Source organism: Macrosteles quadrilineatus, unplaced genomic scaffold, assembly GCF_028750875.1.
Source record: "Macrosteles quadrilineatus isolate MER2022 unplaced genomic scaffold, UCM_ALF_1.0 Scaffold_9__3_contigs__length_116548681, whole genome shotgun sequence".
NCBI lineage: Eukaryota > Metazoa > Arthropoda > Insecta > Hemiptera > Cicadellidae > Macrosteles > Macrosteles quadrilineatus.
In genome coordinates this window covers 32410579-32424716 of record NW_026542602.1, presented here as the reverse complement: position 1 = coordinate 32424716, position 14138 = coordinate 32410579, and positions in this window count along the sequence as shown.

Sequence of the window (14138 nt, the reverse complement as noted above, 5' to 3'; positions counted from 1 at the left end):
CAGAGGATAGCTATCGCCCGCGCTCTACTGAAAATCCCATCCATCCTCATACTAGACGAGGCTACCAGGTCAGTTGCAAGGGAATGACTTGATCGTAAAACATGTTAAAATGTAACATGTAAAAATGTAACATGTGGAAATATAAGAAGTTAAAATGTAACATGTTAAAATGTAACGTGTTAAAATGTAACATTTTAAAATGTAACATGCTTAAATGTAACGTGTTAAAATGTAACATATTAAAATGTAACATGTAAAAATGTAACATGTAAAATTGTAACCTTTTAAAATGTAACATGCTTAAAGGTAACTTGTTAAAATGTAACATATTAAAAACGTTATGAGTACTGGTATGAGTAAAAGTTTTTTATGTCAGCTTGGTGGTTGAGTGATTATAGTACTGCTGTATTCAGAAGGTAGCTAGTTTGATTCTATGTTACTTTGTTTGTACTACCCGTCACTAGTTTGGTATTACTAATTTAATTAATCTTTGTCACAGGTGTACGAGGCTGCTGGGCTGGCCAATGCTGACAGTTTTATCCGACAGTTCCCTGATGGCTACAGTACCATTCTGGGGGAGAGAGGAGTTACCGTGTCTGGGGGCCAGAAACAGAGGATAGCTATCGCCCGCGCTCTACTGAAAATCCCATCCATCCTCATACTAGATGAGGCTACCAGGTCAGTTGCAAGGGAATGACTTGATCGTAAAACATGTTAAAATGTAACATGTAAAATTGTAACATGTGGAAATATAAGAAGTTAAAATGTAACATGTTAAAATTTAACGTGTTAAAATGTAACATTTTAAAATGTAACATGCTTAAATGTAACGTGTTAAAATGTAACATATTAAAATGTAACATGTAAAAATGTAACATGTAAAATTGTAACCTTTTAAAATGTAACATGCTTAAAGGTAACTTGTTAAAATGTAACATATTAAAAACGTTATGAGTACTGGTATGAGTAAAAGTTTTTTATGTCAGCTTGGTGGTTGAGTGATTATAGTACTGCTGTATTCAGAAGGTAGCTAGTTTGATTCTATGTTACTTTGTTTGTACTACCCGTCACTAGTTTGGTATTACTAATTTAATTAATCTTTGTCACAGGTGTACGAGGCTGCTGGGCTGGCCAATGCTGACAGTTTTATCCGACAGTTCCCTGATGGCTACAGTACCATTCTGGGGGAGAGAGGAGTTACCGTGTCTGGGGGCCAGAAACAGAGGATAGCTATCGCCCGCGCTCTACTGAAAATCCCATCCATCCTCATACTAGACGAGGCTACCAGGTCAGTTGCAAGGGAATGACTTGATCGTAAAACATGTTAAAATGTAACATGTAAAAATGTAACATGTGGAAATATAAGAAGTTAAAATGTAACATGTTAAAATGTAACGTGTTAAAATGTAACATGTTAAAATGTAACATGCTTAAATGTAACGTGTTAAAATGTAACATATTAAAATGTAACATGTAAAAATGTAACATGTAAAATTGTAACCTTTTAAAATGTAACATGCTTAAAGGTAACTTGTTAAAATGTAACTTATTAAAAACGTTATGAGTACTGGTATGAGTAAAAGTTTTTTATGTCAGCTTGGTGGTTGAGTGATTATAGTACTGCTGTATTCAGAAGGTAGCTAGTTTGATTCTATGTTACTTTGTTTGTATTACCTGTCACTAGTTTGGTATTACTAATTTAATTAATCTTTGTCACAGGTGTACGAGGTAACATGCTTAAAGGTAACTTGTTAAAATGTAACATATTAAAAACGTTATGAGTACTGGTATGAGTAAAAGTTTTTTATGTCAGCTTGGTGGTTGAGTGATTATAGTACTGCTGTATTCAGAAGGTAGCTAGTTTGATTCTATGTTACTTTGTTTGTATTACCCGTCACTAGTTTGGTATTACTAATTTAATTAATCTTTGTCACAGGTGTACGAGGCTGCTGGGCTGGCCAATGCTGACAGTTTTATCCGACAGTTCCCTGATGGCTACAGTACCATTCTGGGGGAGAGAGGAGTTACCGTGTCTGGGGGCCAGAAACAGAGGATAGCTATCGCCCGCGCTCTACTGAAAATCCCATCCATCCTCATACTAGACGAGGCTACCAGGTCAGTTGCAAGGGAAAGACTTGATCATAAAAAATGTTAAAATGTAACATGTAAATATGTAAAATGTAAAAATGTAGACGACGACGACGACGACGACGACGACGACGACGACGACGACGACGACGACGACGACGACGACGACGACGACGACGACGACGACGACGACGACGACGACGACGACGACGACGACGACGACGACGACGACGACGACGACGACGACGACGACGACGACGACGACGACGACGACGACGACGACGACGACGACGACGACGACGACGACGACGACGACGACGACGACGACGACGACGACGACGACGACGACGACGACGACGACGACGACGACGACGACGACGACGACGACGACGACGACGACGACGACGACGACGACGACGACGACGACGACGACGACGGTTTGATTCTATGTTACTTTGTTTGTATTACCTGTCAAAATCCCATCCATCCTCATACTAGACGAGGCTACCAAGTCAGTTGCAAGGGAATGACTTGATCGTAAAACATGTTAAAATGTAACATGTAAAAATGTAACATGTGGAAATATAAGAAGTTAAAATGTAACATGTTAAAATGTAACGTGTTAAAATGTAACATTTTAAAATGTAACATGCTTAAATGTAACGTGTTAAAATGTAACATATTAAAATGTAACATGTAAAATTGTAACCTTTTAAAATGTAACATGCTTAAAGGTAACTTGTTAAAATGTAACATATTAAAAACGTTATGAGTACTGGTATGAGTAAAAGTTTTTTATGTCAGCTTGGTGGTTGAGTGATTATAGTACTGCTGTATTCAGAAGGTAGCTAGTTTGATTCTATGTTACTTTGTTTGTACTACCCGTCACTAGTTTGGTATTACTAATTTAATTAATCTTTGTCACAGGTGTACGAGGCTGCTGGGCTGGCCAATGCTGACAGTTTTATCCGACAGTTCCCTGATGGCTACAGTACCATTCTGGGGGAGAGAGGAGTTACCGTGTCTGGGGGCCAGAAACAGAGGATAGCTATCGCCCGCGCTCTACTGAAAATCCCATCCATCCTCATACTAGATGAGGCTACCAGGTCAGTTGCAAGGGAATGACTTGATCGTAAAACATGTTAAAATGTAACATGTAAAATTGTAACATCTGGAAATATAAGAAGTTAAAATGTAACATGTTAAAATTTAACGTGTTAAAATGTAACATTTTAAAATGTAACATGCTTAAATGTAACGTGTTAAAATGTAACATATTAAAATGTAACATGTAAAAATGTAACATGTAAAATTGTAACCTTTTAAAATGTAACATGCTTAAAGGTAACTTGTTAAAATGTAACATATTAAAAACGTTATGAGTACTGGTATGAGTAAAAGTTTTTTATGTCAGCTTGGTGGTTGAGTGATTATAGTACTGCTGTATTCAGAAGGTAGCTAGTTTGATTCTATGTTACTTTGTTTGTACTACCCGTCACTAGTTTGGTATTACTAATTTAATTAATCTTTGTCACAGGTGTACGAGGCTGCTGGGCTGGCCAATGCTGACAGTTTTATCCGACAGTTCCCTGATGGCTACAGTACCATTCTGGGGGAGAGAGGAGTTACCGTGTCTGGGGGCCAGAAACAGAGGATAGCTATCGCCCGCGCTCTACTGAAAATCCCATCCATCCTCATACTAGACGAGGCTACCAGGTCAGTTGCAAGGGAATGACTTGATCGTAAAACATGTTAAAATGTAACATGTAAAAATGTAACATGTGGAAATATAAGAAGTTAAAATGTAACATGTTAAAATGTAACGTGTTAAAATGTAACATGTTAAAATGTAACATGCTTAAATGTAACGTGTTAAAATGTAACATATTAAAATGTAACATGTAAAAATGTAACATGTAAAATTGTAACCTTTTAAAATGTAACATGCTTAAAGGTAACTTGTTAAAATGTAACTTATTAAAAACGTTATGAGTACTGGTATGAGTAAAAGTTTTTTATGTCAGCTTGGTGGTTTAGTGATTATAGTACTGCTGTATTCAGAAGGTAGCTAGTTTGATTCTATGTTACTTTGTTTGTGTTAAAATGTAACATATTAAAATGTAACATGTAAAAATGTAACATGTAAAATTGTAACCTTTTAAAATGTAACATGCTTAAAGGTAACTTGTTAAAATGTAACATATTAAAAACGTTATGAGTACTGGTATGAGTAAAAGTTTTTTATGTCAGCTTGGTGGTTGAGTGATTATAGTACTGCTGTATTCAGAAGGTAGCTAGTTTGATTCTATGTTACTTTGTTTGTATTACCCGTCACTAGTTTGGTATTACTAATTTAATTAATCTTTGTCACAGGTGTACGAGGCTGCTGGGCTGGCCAATGCTGACAGTTTTATCCGACAGTTCCCTGATGGCTACAGTACCATTCTGGGGGAGAGAGGAGTTACCGTGTCTGGGGGCCAGAAACAGAGGATAGCTATCGCCCGCGCTCTACTGAAAATCCCATCCATCCTCATACTAGACGAGGCTACCAGGTCAGTTGCAAGGGAAAGACTTGATCATAAAAAATGTTAAAATGTAACATGTAAATATGTAAAATGTAAAAATGTAGACGACGACGACGACGACGACGACGACGACGACGACGACGACGACGACGACGACGACGACGACGACGACGACGACGACGACGACGACGACGACGACGACGACGACGACGACGACGACGACGACGACGACGACGACGACGACGACGACGACGACGACGACGACGACGACGACGACGACGACGACGACGACGACGACGACGACGACGGTTTGATTCTATGTTACTTTGTTTGTATTACCTGTCAAAATCCCATCCATCCTCATACTAGACGAGGCTACCAAGTCAGTTGCAAGGGAATGACTTGATCGTAAAACATGTTAAAATGTAACATGTAAAAATGTAACATGTGGAAATATAAGAAGTTAAAATGTAACATGTTAAAATGTAACGTGTTAAAATGTAACATGCTTAAATGTAACTTGTTAAAATGTAACATATTAAAATGTAACATGTAAAAATGTAACATGTAAAATTGTAACCTTTTAAAATGTAACTTGCTTAAAGGTAACTTGTTAAAATGTAACACATTAAAAACGTTATGAGTACTGGTATGAGTAAAAGTTATTATGTCAGCTTGGTGGTTGAGTGATTATAGTACTGCTTTACTCGCCTTGTAATTAGAAGGTAGCTGGTTTGATTCTATGTTACTTTGTTTGTATTACCTGTCACTAGTTTGGTATTACTAATTTAATTAATCTTTGTCACAGGTGTACGAGGCTGCTGGGCTGGCCAATGCTGACAGTTTTATCCGACAGTTCCCTGATGGCTACAGTACCATTCTGGGGGAGAGAGGAGTTACCGTGTCTGGGGGCCAGAAACAGAGGATAGCTATCGCCCGCGCTCTACTGAAAATCCCATCCATCCTCATACTAGACGAGGCTACCAGGTCAGTTGCAAGGGAATGACTTGATCGTAAAACATGTTAAAATGTAACATGTAAAAATGTAACATGTGGAAATATAAGAAGTTAAAATGTAACATGTTAAAATGTAACGTGTTAAAATGTAACATTTTAAAATGTAACATGCTTAAATGTAACGTGTTAAAATGTAACATATTAAAATGTAACATGTAAAAATGTAACATGTAAAATTGTAACCTTTTAAAATGTAACATGCTTAAAGGTAACTTGTTAAAATGTAACATATTAAAAACGTTATGAGTACTGGTATGAGTAAAAGTTTTTTATGTCAGCTTGGTGGTTGAGTGATTATAGTACTGCTGTATTCAGAAGGTAGCTAGTTTGATTCTATGTTACTTTGTTTGTACTACCCGTCACTAGTTTGGTATTACTAATTTAATTAATCTTTGTCACAGGTGTACGAGGCTGCTGGGCTGGCCAATGCTGACAGTTTTATCCGACAGTTCCCTGATGGCTACAGTACCATTCTGGGGGAGAGAGGAGTTACCGTGTCTGGGGGCCAGAAACAGAGGATAGCTATCGCCCGCGCTCTACTGAAAATCCCATCCATCCTCATACTAGATGAGGCTACCAGGTCAGTTGCAAGGGAATGACTTGATCGTAAAACATGTTAAAATGTAACATGTAAAATTGTAACATGTGGAAATATAAGAAGTTAAAATGTAACATGTTAAAATTTAACGTGTTAAAATGTAACATTTTAAAATGTAACATGCTTAAATGTAACGTGTTAAAATGTAACATATTAAAATGTAACATGTAAAAATGTAACATGTAAAATTGTAACCTTTTAAAATGTAACATGCTTAAAGGTAACTTGTTAAAATGTAACATATTAAAAACGTTATGAGTACTGGTATGAGTAAAAGTTTTTTATGTCAGCTTGGTGGTTGAGTGATTATAGTACTGCTGTATTCAGAAGGTAGCTAGTTTGATTCTATGTTACTTTGTTTGTACTACCCGTCACTAGTTTGGTATTACTAATTTAATTAATCTTTGTCACAGGTGTACGAGGCTGCTGGGCTGGCCAATGCTGACAGTTTTATCCGACAGTTCCCTGATGGCTACAGTACCATTCTGGGGGAGAGAGGAGTTACCGTGTCTGGGGGCCAGAAACAGAGGATAGCTATCGCCCGCGCTCTACTGAAAATCCCATCCATCCTCATACTAGACGAGGCTACCAGGTCAGTTGCAAGGGAATGACTTGATCGTAAAACATGTTAAAATGTAACATGTAAAAATGTAACATGTGGAAATATAAGAAGTTAAAATGTAACATGTTAAAATGTAACGTGTTAAAATGTAACATGTTAAAATGTAACATGCTTAAATGTAACGTGTTAAAATGTAACATATTAAAATGTAACATGTAAAAATGTAACATGTAAAATTGTAACCTTTTAAAATGTAACATGCTTAAAGGTAACTTGTTAAAATGTAACTTATTAAAAACGTTATGAGTACTGGTATGAGTAAAAGTTTTTTATGTCAGCTTGGTGGTTGAGTGATTATAGTACTGCTGTATTCAGAAGGTAGCTAGTTTGATTCTATGTTACTTTGTTTGTATTACTAATTTAATTAATCTTTGTCACAGGTGTACGAGGTAACATGCTTAAAGGTAACTTGTTAAAATGTAACATATTAAAAACGTTATGAGTACTGGTATGAGTAAAAGTTTTTTATGTCAGCTTGGTGGTTGAGTGATTATAGTACTGCTGTATTCAGAAGGTAGCTAGTTTGATTCTATGTTACTTTGTTTGTATTACCCGTCACTAGTTTGGTATTACTAATTTAATTAATCTTTGTCACAGGTGTACGAGGCTGCTGGGCTGGCCAATGCTGACAGTTTTATCCGACAGTTCCCTGATGGCTACAGTACCATTCTGGGGGAGAGAGGAGTTACCGTGTCTGGGGGCCAGAAACAGAGGATAGCTATCGCCCGCGCTCTACTGAAAATCCCATCCATCCTCATACTAGACGAGGCTACCAGGTCAGTTGCAAGGGAAAGACTTGATCATAAAAAATGTTAAAATGTAACATGTAAATATGTAAAATGTAAAAATGTAGACGACGACGACGACGACGACGACGACGACGACGACGACGACGACGACGACGACGACGACGACGACGACGACGACGACGACGACGACGACGACGACGACGACGACGACGACGACGACGACGACGACGACGACGACGACGACGACGACGACGACGACGACGACGACGACGACGACGACGACGACGACGACGACGACGACGACGACGACGACGACGACGACGACGACGACGACGACGACGACGACGACGACGACGACGACGACGACGACGACGACGACGACGACGACGACGACGACGACGACGACGACGACGACGACGACGACGACGACGACGACGACGACGACGACGACGACGACGACGACGACGACGACGACGACGACGACGACGACGACGACGACGACGACGACGACGACGACGACGACGACGACGACGACGACGACGACGACGACGACGACGACGACGACGACGACGACGACGACGACGACGACGACGACGACGACGACGACGACGACGGTTTGATTCTATGTTACTTTGTTTGTATTACCTGTCAAAATCCCATCCATCCTCATACTAGACGAGGCTACCAAGTCAGTTGCAAGGGAATGACTTGATCGTAAAACATGTTAAAATGTAACATGTAAAAATGTAACATGTGGAAATATAAGAAGTTAAAATGTAACATGTTAAAATGTAACGTGTTAAAATGTAACATGCTTAAATGTAACTTGTTAAAATGTAACATATTAAAATGTAACATGTAAAAATGTAACATGTAAAATTGTAACCTTTTAAAATGTAACTTGCTTAAAGGTAACTTGTTAAAATGTAACATATTAAAAACGTTATGAGTACTGGTATGAGTAAAAGTTTTTTATGTCAGCTTGGTGGTTGAGTGATTATAGTACTGCTGTATTCAGAAGGTAGCTAGTTTGATTCTATGTTACTTTGTTTGTATTACCCGTCACTAGTTTGGTATTACTAATTTAATTAATCTTTGTCACAGGTGTACGAGGCTGCTGGGCTGGCCAATGCTGACAGTTTTATCCGACAGTTCCCTGATGGCGATGGCTACAGTACCATTCTGGGGGAGAGAGGAGTTACCGTGTCTGGGGGCCAGAAACAGAGGATAGCTATCGCCCGCGCTCTACTGAAAATCCCATCCATCCTCATACTAGACGAGGCTACCAGGTCAGTTGCAAGGGAAAGACTTGATCATAAAAAATGTTAAAATGTAACATGTAAATATGTAAAATGTAAAAATGTAGACGACGACGACGACGACGACGACGACGACGACGACGACGACGACGACGACGACGACGACGACGACGACGACGACGACGACGACGACGACGACGACGACGACGACGACGACGACGACGACGACGACGACGACGACGACGACGACGACGACGACGACGACGACGACGACGACGACGACGACGACGACGACGACGACGACGACGACGACGACGACGACGACGACGACGACGACGACGACGACGACGACGACGACGACGACGACGACGACGACGACGACGACGACGACGACGACGACGACGACGACGACGACGACGACGACGACGACGACGACGACGACGGTTTGATTCTATGTTACTTTGTTTGTATTACCTGTCAAAATCCCATCCATCCTCATACTAGACGAGGCTACCAAGTCAGTTGCAAGGGAATGACTTGATCGTAAAACATGTTAAAATGTAACATGTAAAAATGTAACATGTGGAAATATAAGAAGTTAAAATGTAACATGTTAAAATGTAACGTGTTAAAATGTAACATGCTTAAATGTAACTTGTTAAAATGTAACATATTAAAATGTAACATGTAAAAATGTAACATGTAAAATTGTAACCTTTTAAAATGTAACTTGCTTAAAGGTAACTTGTTAAAATGTAACATATTAAAAACGTTATGAGTACTGGTATGAGTAAAAGTTTTTTATGTCAGCTTGGTGGTTGAGTGATTATAGTACTGCTGTATTCAGAAGGTAGCTAGTTTGATTCTATGTTACTTTGTTTGTATTACCCGTCACTAGTTTGGTATTACTAATTTAATTAATCTTTGTCACAGGTGTACGAGGCTGCTGGGCTGGCCAATGCTGACAGTTTTATCCGACAGTTCCCTGATGGCTACAGTACCATTCTGGGGGAGAGAGGAGTTACCGTGTCTGGGGGCCAGAAACAGAGGATAGCTATCGCCCGCGCTCTACTGAAAATCCCATCCATCCTCATACTAGACGAGGCTACCAGGTCAGTTGCAAGGGAAAGACTTGATCATAAAAAATGTTAAAATGTAACATGTAAATATGTAAAATGTAAAAATGTAGACGACGACGACGACGACGACGACGACGACGACGACGACGACGACGACGACGACGACGACGACGACGACGACGACGACGACGACGACGACGACGACGACGACGACGACGACGACGACGACGACGACGACGACGACGACGACGACGACGACGACGACGACGACGACGACGACGACGACGACGACGACGACGACGACGACGACGACGACGACGACGACGACGACGACGACGACGACGACGACGACGACGACGACGACGACGACGACGACGACGACGACGACGACGACGACGACGACGACGACGACGACGACGACGACGACGACGACGACGACGACGACGACGACGGTTTGATTCTATGTTACTTTGTTTGTATTACCTGTCAAAATCCCATCCATCCTCATACTAGACGAGGCTACCAAGTCAGTTGCAAGGGAATGACTTGATCGTAAAACATGTTAAAATGTAACATGTAAAAATGTAACATGTGGAAATATAAGAAGTTAAAATGTAACATGTTAAAATGTAACGTGTTAAAATGTAACATGCTTAAATGTAACTTGTTAAAATGTAACATATTAAAATGTAACATGTAAAAATGTAACATGTAAAATTGTAACCTTTTAAAATGTAACTTGCTTAAAGGTAACTTGTTAAAATGTAACACATTAAAAACGTTATGAGTACTGGTATGAGTAAAAGTTATTATGTCAGCTTGGTGGTTGAGTGATTATAGTACTGCTTTACTCGCCTTGTAATTAGAAGGTAGCTGGTTTGATTCTATGTTACTTTGTTTGTATTACCTGTCACTAGTTTGGTATTACTAATTTAATTAATCTTTGTCACAGGTGTACGAGGCTGCTGGGCTGGCCAATGCTGACAGTTTTATCCGACAGTTCCCTGATGGCTACAGTACCATTCTGGGGGAGAGAGGAGTTACCGTGTCTGGGGGCCAGAAACAGAGGATAGCTATCGCCCGCGCTCTACTGAAAATCCCATCCATCCTCATACTAGACGAGGCTACCAGGTCAGTTGCAAGGGAATGACTTGATCGTAAAACATGTTAAAATGTAACATGTAAAAATGTAACATGTGGAAATATAAGAAGTTAAAATGTAACATGTTAAAATGTAACGTGTTAAAATGTAACATTTTAAAATGTAACATGCTTAAATGTAACGTGTTAAAATGTAACATATTAAAATGTAACATGTAAAAATGTAACATGTAAAATTGTAACCTTTTAAAATGTAACATGCTTAAAGGTAACTTGTTAAAATGTAACATATTAAAAACGTTATGAGTACTGGTATGAGTAAAAGTTTTTTATGTCAGCTTGGTGGTTGAGTGATTATAGTACTGCTGTATTCAGAAGGTAGCTAGTTTGATTCTATGTTACTTTGTTTGTACTACCCGTCACTAGTTTGGTATTACTAATTTAATTAATCTTTGTCACAGGTGTACGAGGCTGCTGGGCTGGCCAATGCTGACAGTTTTATCCGACAGTTCCCTGATGGCTACAGTACCATTCTGGGGGAGAGAGGAGTTACCGTGTCTGGGGGCCAGAAACAGAGGATAGCTATCGCCCGCGCTCTACTGAAAATCCCATCCATCCTCATACTAGACGAGGCTACCAGGTCAGTTGCAAGGGAATGACTTGATCGTAAAACATGTTAAAATGTAACATGTAAAAATGTAACATGTGGAAATATAAGAAGTTAAAATGTAACATGTTAAAATGTAACGTGTTAAAATGTAACATGTTAAAATGTAACATGCTTAAATGTAACGTGTTAAAATGTAACATATTAAAATGTAACATGTAAAAATGTAACATGTAAAATTGTAACCTTTTAAAATGTAACATGCTTAAAGGTAACTTGTTAAAATGTAACATATTAAAAACGTTATGAGTACTGGTATGAGTAAAAGTTTTTTATGTCAGCTTGGTGGTTGAGTGATTATAGTACTGCTGTATTCAGAAGGTAGCTAGTTTGATTCTATGTTACTTTGTTTGTATTACCCGTCACTAGTTTGGTATTACTAATTTAATTCATCTTTGTCACAGGTGTACGAGGTAACATGCTTAAAGGTAACTTGTTAAAATGTAACATATTAAAAACGTTATGAGTACTGGTATGAGTAAAAGTTGTCACAGGTGTACGAGGCTGCTGGGCTGGCCAATGCTGACAGTTTTATCCGACAGTTCCCTGATGGCTACAGTACCATTCTGGGGGAGAGAGGAGTTACCGTGTCTGGGGGCCAGAAACAGAGGATAGCTATCGCCCGCGCTCTACTGAAAATCCCATCCATCCTCATACTAGACGAGGCTACCAGGTCAGTTGCAAGGGAAAGACTTGATCATAAAAAATGTTAAAATGTAACATGTAAATATGTAAAATGTAAAAATGTAGATGTGTCTACAGATTGAGTGGTAAGTAAATGGTTAGGGGAACTTTAACCTAATTTCCACCATTTTTATTTTCTTTTAACATGTGTCCACTTTAAGGTTACATTTACCTCTAGTAATTTCAGCAATAAAAAGTTTGGAATTGATAAGGAACATAATTTTATTATCCGTCGAAGGTTGTCTGTACGCTAAGCGCCAATTCGTTAGCTGGACTTCTAGCTCAAAATAACTAACATTTTATTTATATATTTTTTTAATTTTTTATGCATTCAAGTATTTCCCCCATTTAAATCGTTAATATGTGCTGGAAAACGCTACATTATGTGTTATATTGTTAAAAAAAGGTTTTAAAATTTTTAATAAATTTGAGGTCTATTTCCGTTTTATTAGACTGTACACAGAATGGGTGGTGGGGGTATGGAATTCTCCGCCCGCCGTTAGCTGGCGATAGCTGTCTTCACGATCGTTGGCGTAGGGCAAGGCTAGGTTCCGCTATCGATAGACAGGCCTACACTATAGTACCCTATTAGGTTATTATATTGGGTCTCTCACTCTTTGGCAGTTTCCTGTTAAAGGGAACATTCATTATTATCGATGATTTCTTTTCGATATAAGCTTATCAATATTTTTGTTTTACTTCATGATTCATAACTTATTCCTTCTGTTATCTTCAAACACATTTAAATTATCTACTAATTTAGAAGTAGGCCGAACCTTGTTTAGGCAAACATTAAATAGCCTATTTTATTGGATTATAAAATCAAACTAAGCTAATCTAACCTAAGTTATAACATAACTAACCAAACTTGCTGTATAGGCTATGTTACCGTTTCAAAATTCCGTTTAATAACAGAAAAGGAATGGAGAATGGCTGTTTAACGGACAGAAAAATAAAATTTTGATATTCAAAAAGAAATTATCTACATATACTGTAATAAATGTTCCCTTTAACAGGAAAGTACCCATTCTTTACATTATACCATAGACAAAAAGAATTAAATATAGACCGTCAGCTGTGCTGCGGTTACCATAGGTTCTGGCGCACACCGCTTGAGCACCACGGTAGTTACGGCGTACGCGCTACGTAAACTACAGCGGTGTGCGCCGGAACCTATGGTAACCATGGCAACCGCAGCACGGCTGGTAGTCTGTATATAATTCTTTTTGTCTATGATTATACTTGCTACTCATACACACATATAGTCTCTAACTTAATAAGAATGCTGTAACCTTTTGAAAGAGGCATTTTCTCGCGCTGTTGTAATAGTCAGAATATTAAAACATCGTTTGTTTAATTTAAATAGCGGTTTGTTTGAAGTTATTTAGAGTAACATGGCCATGAGAAACATGCTATTTGAAACTCCAACGACAGGAAAATATATGTTAAGTTTTATAAACGATTAAATTGTAGGCTATTAATTTGTAGCGGCCAAAAACTGTTGTCCCGTTACCTACTTTTAGGAATAAACAATCTGTCCTCTACTTAGTGATGTAAAAATCATTATACAGGTTGTTATGGTCATCTTACTAATTATAATATTATTATTAAGATCAAAATAACTAGGCCTACAATTTATTCTTTAGTTGGGGTAATTTTGATGAAACAAATAACAATACATTTACAGTCTTCATTTTATGCTAGAATGTTTTACTATAAACAATGTAGGCTATTAAGAACTGCACTAAA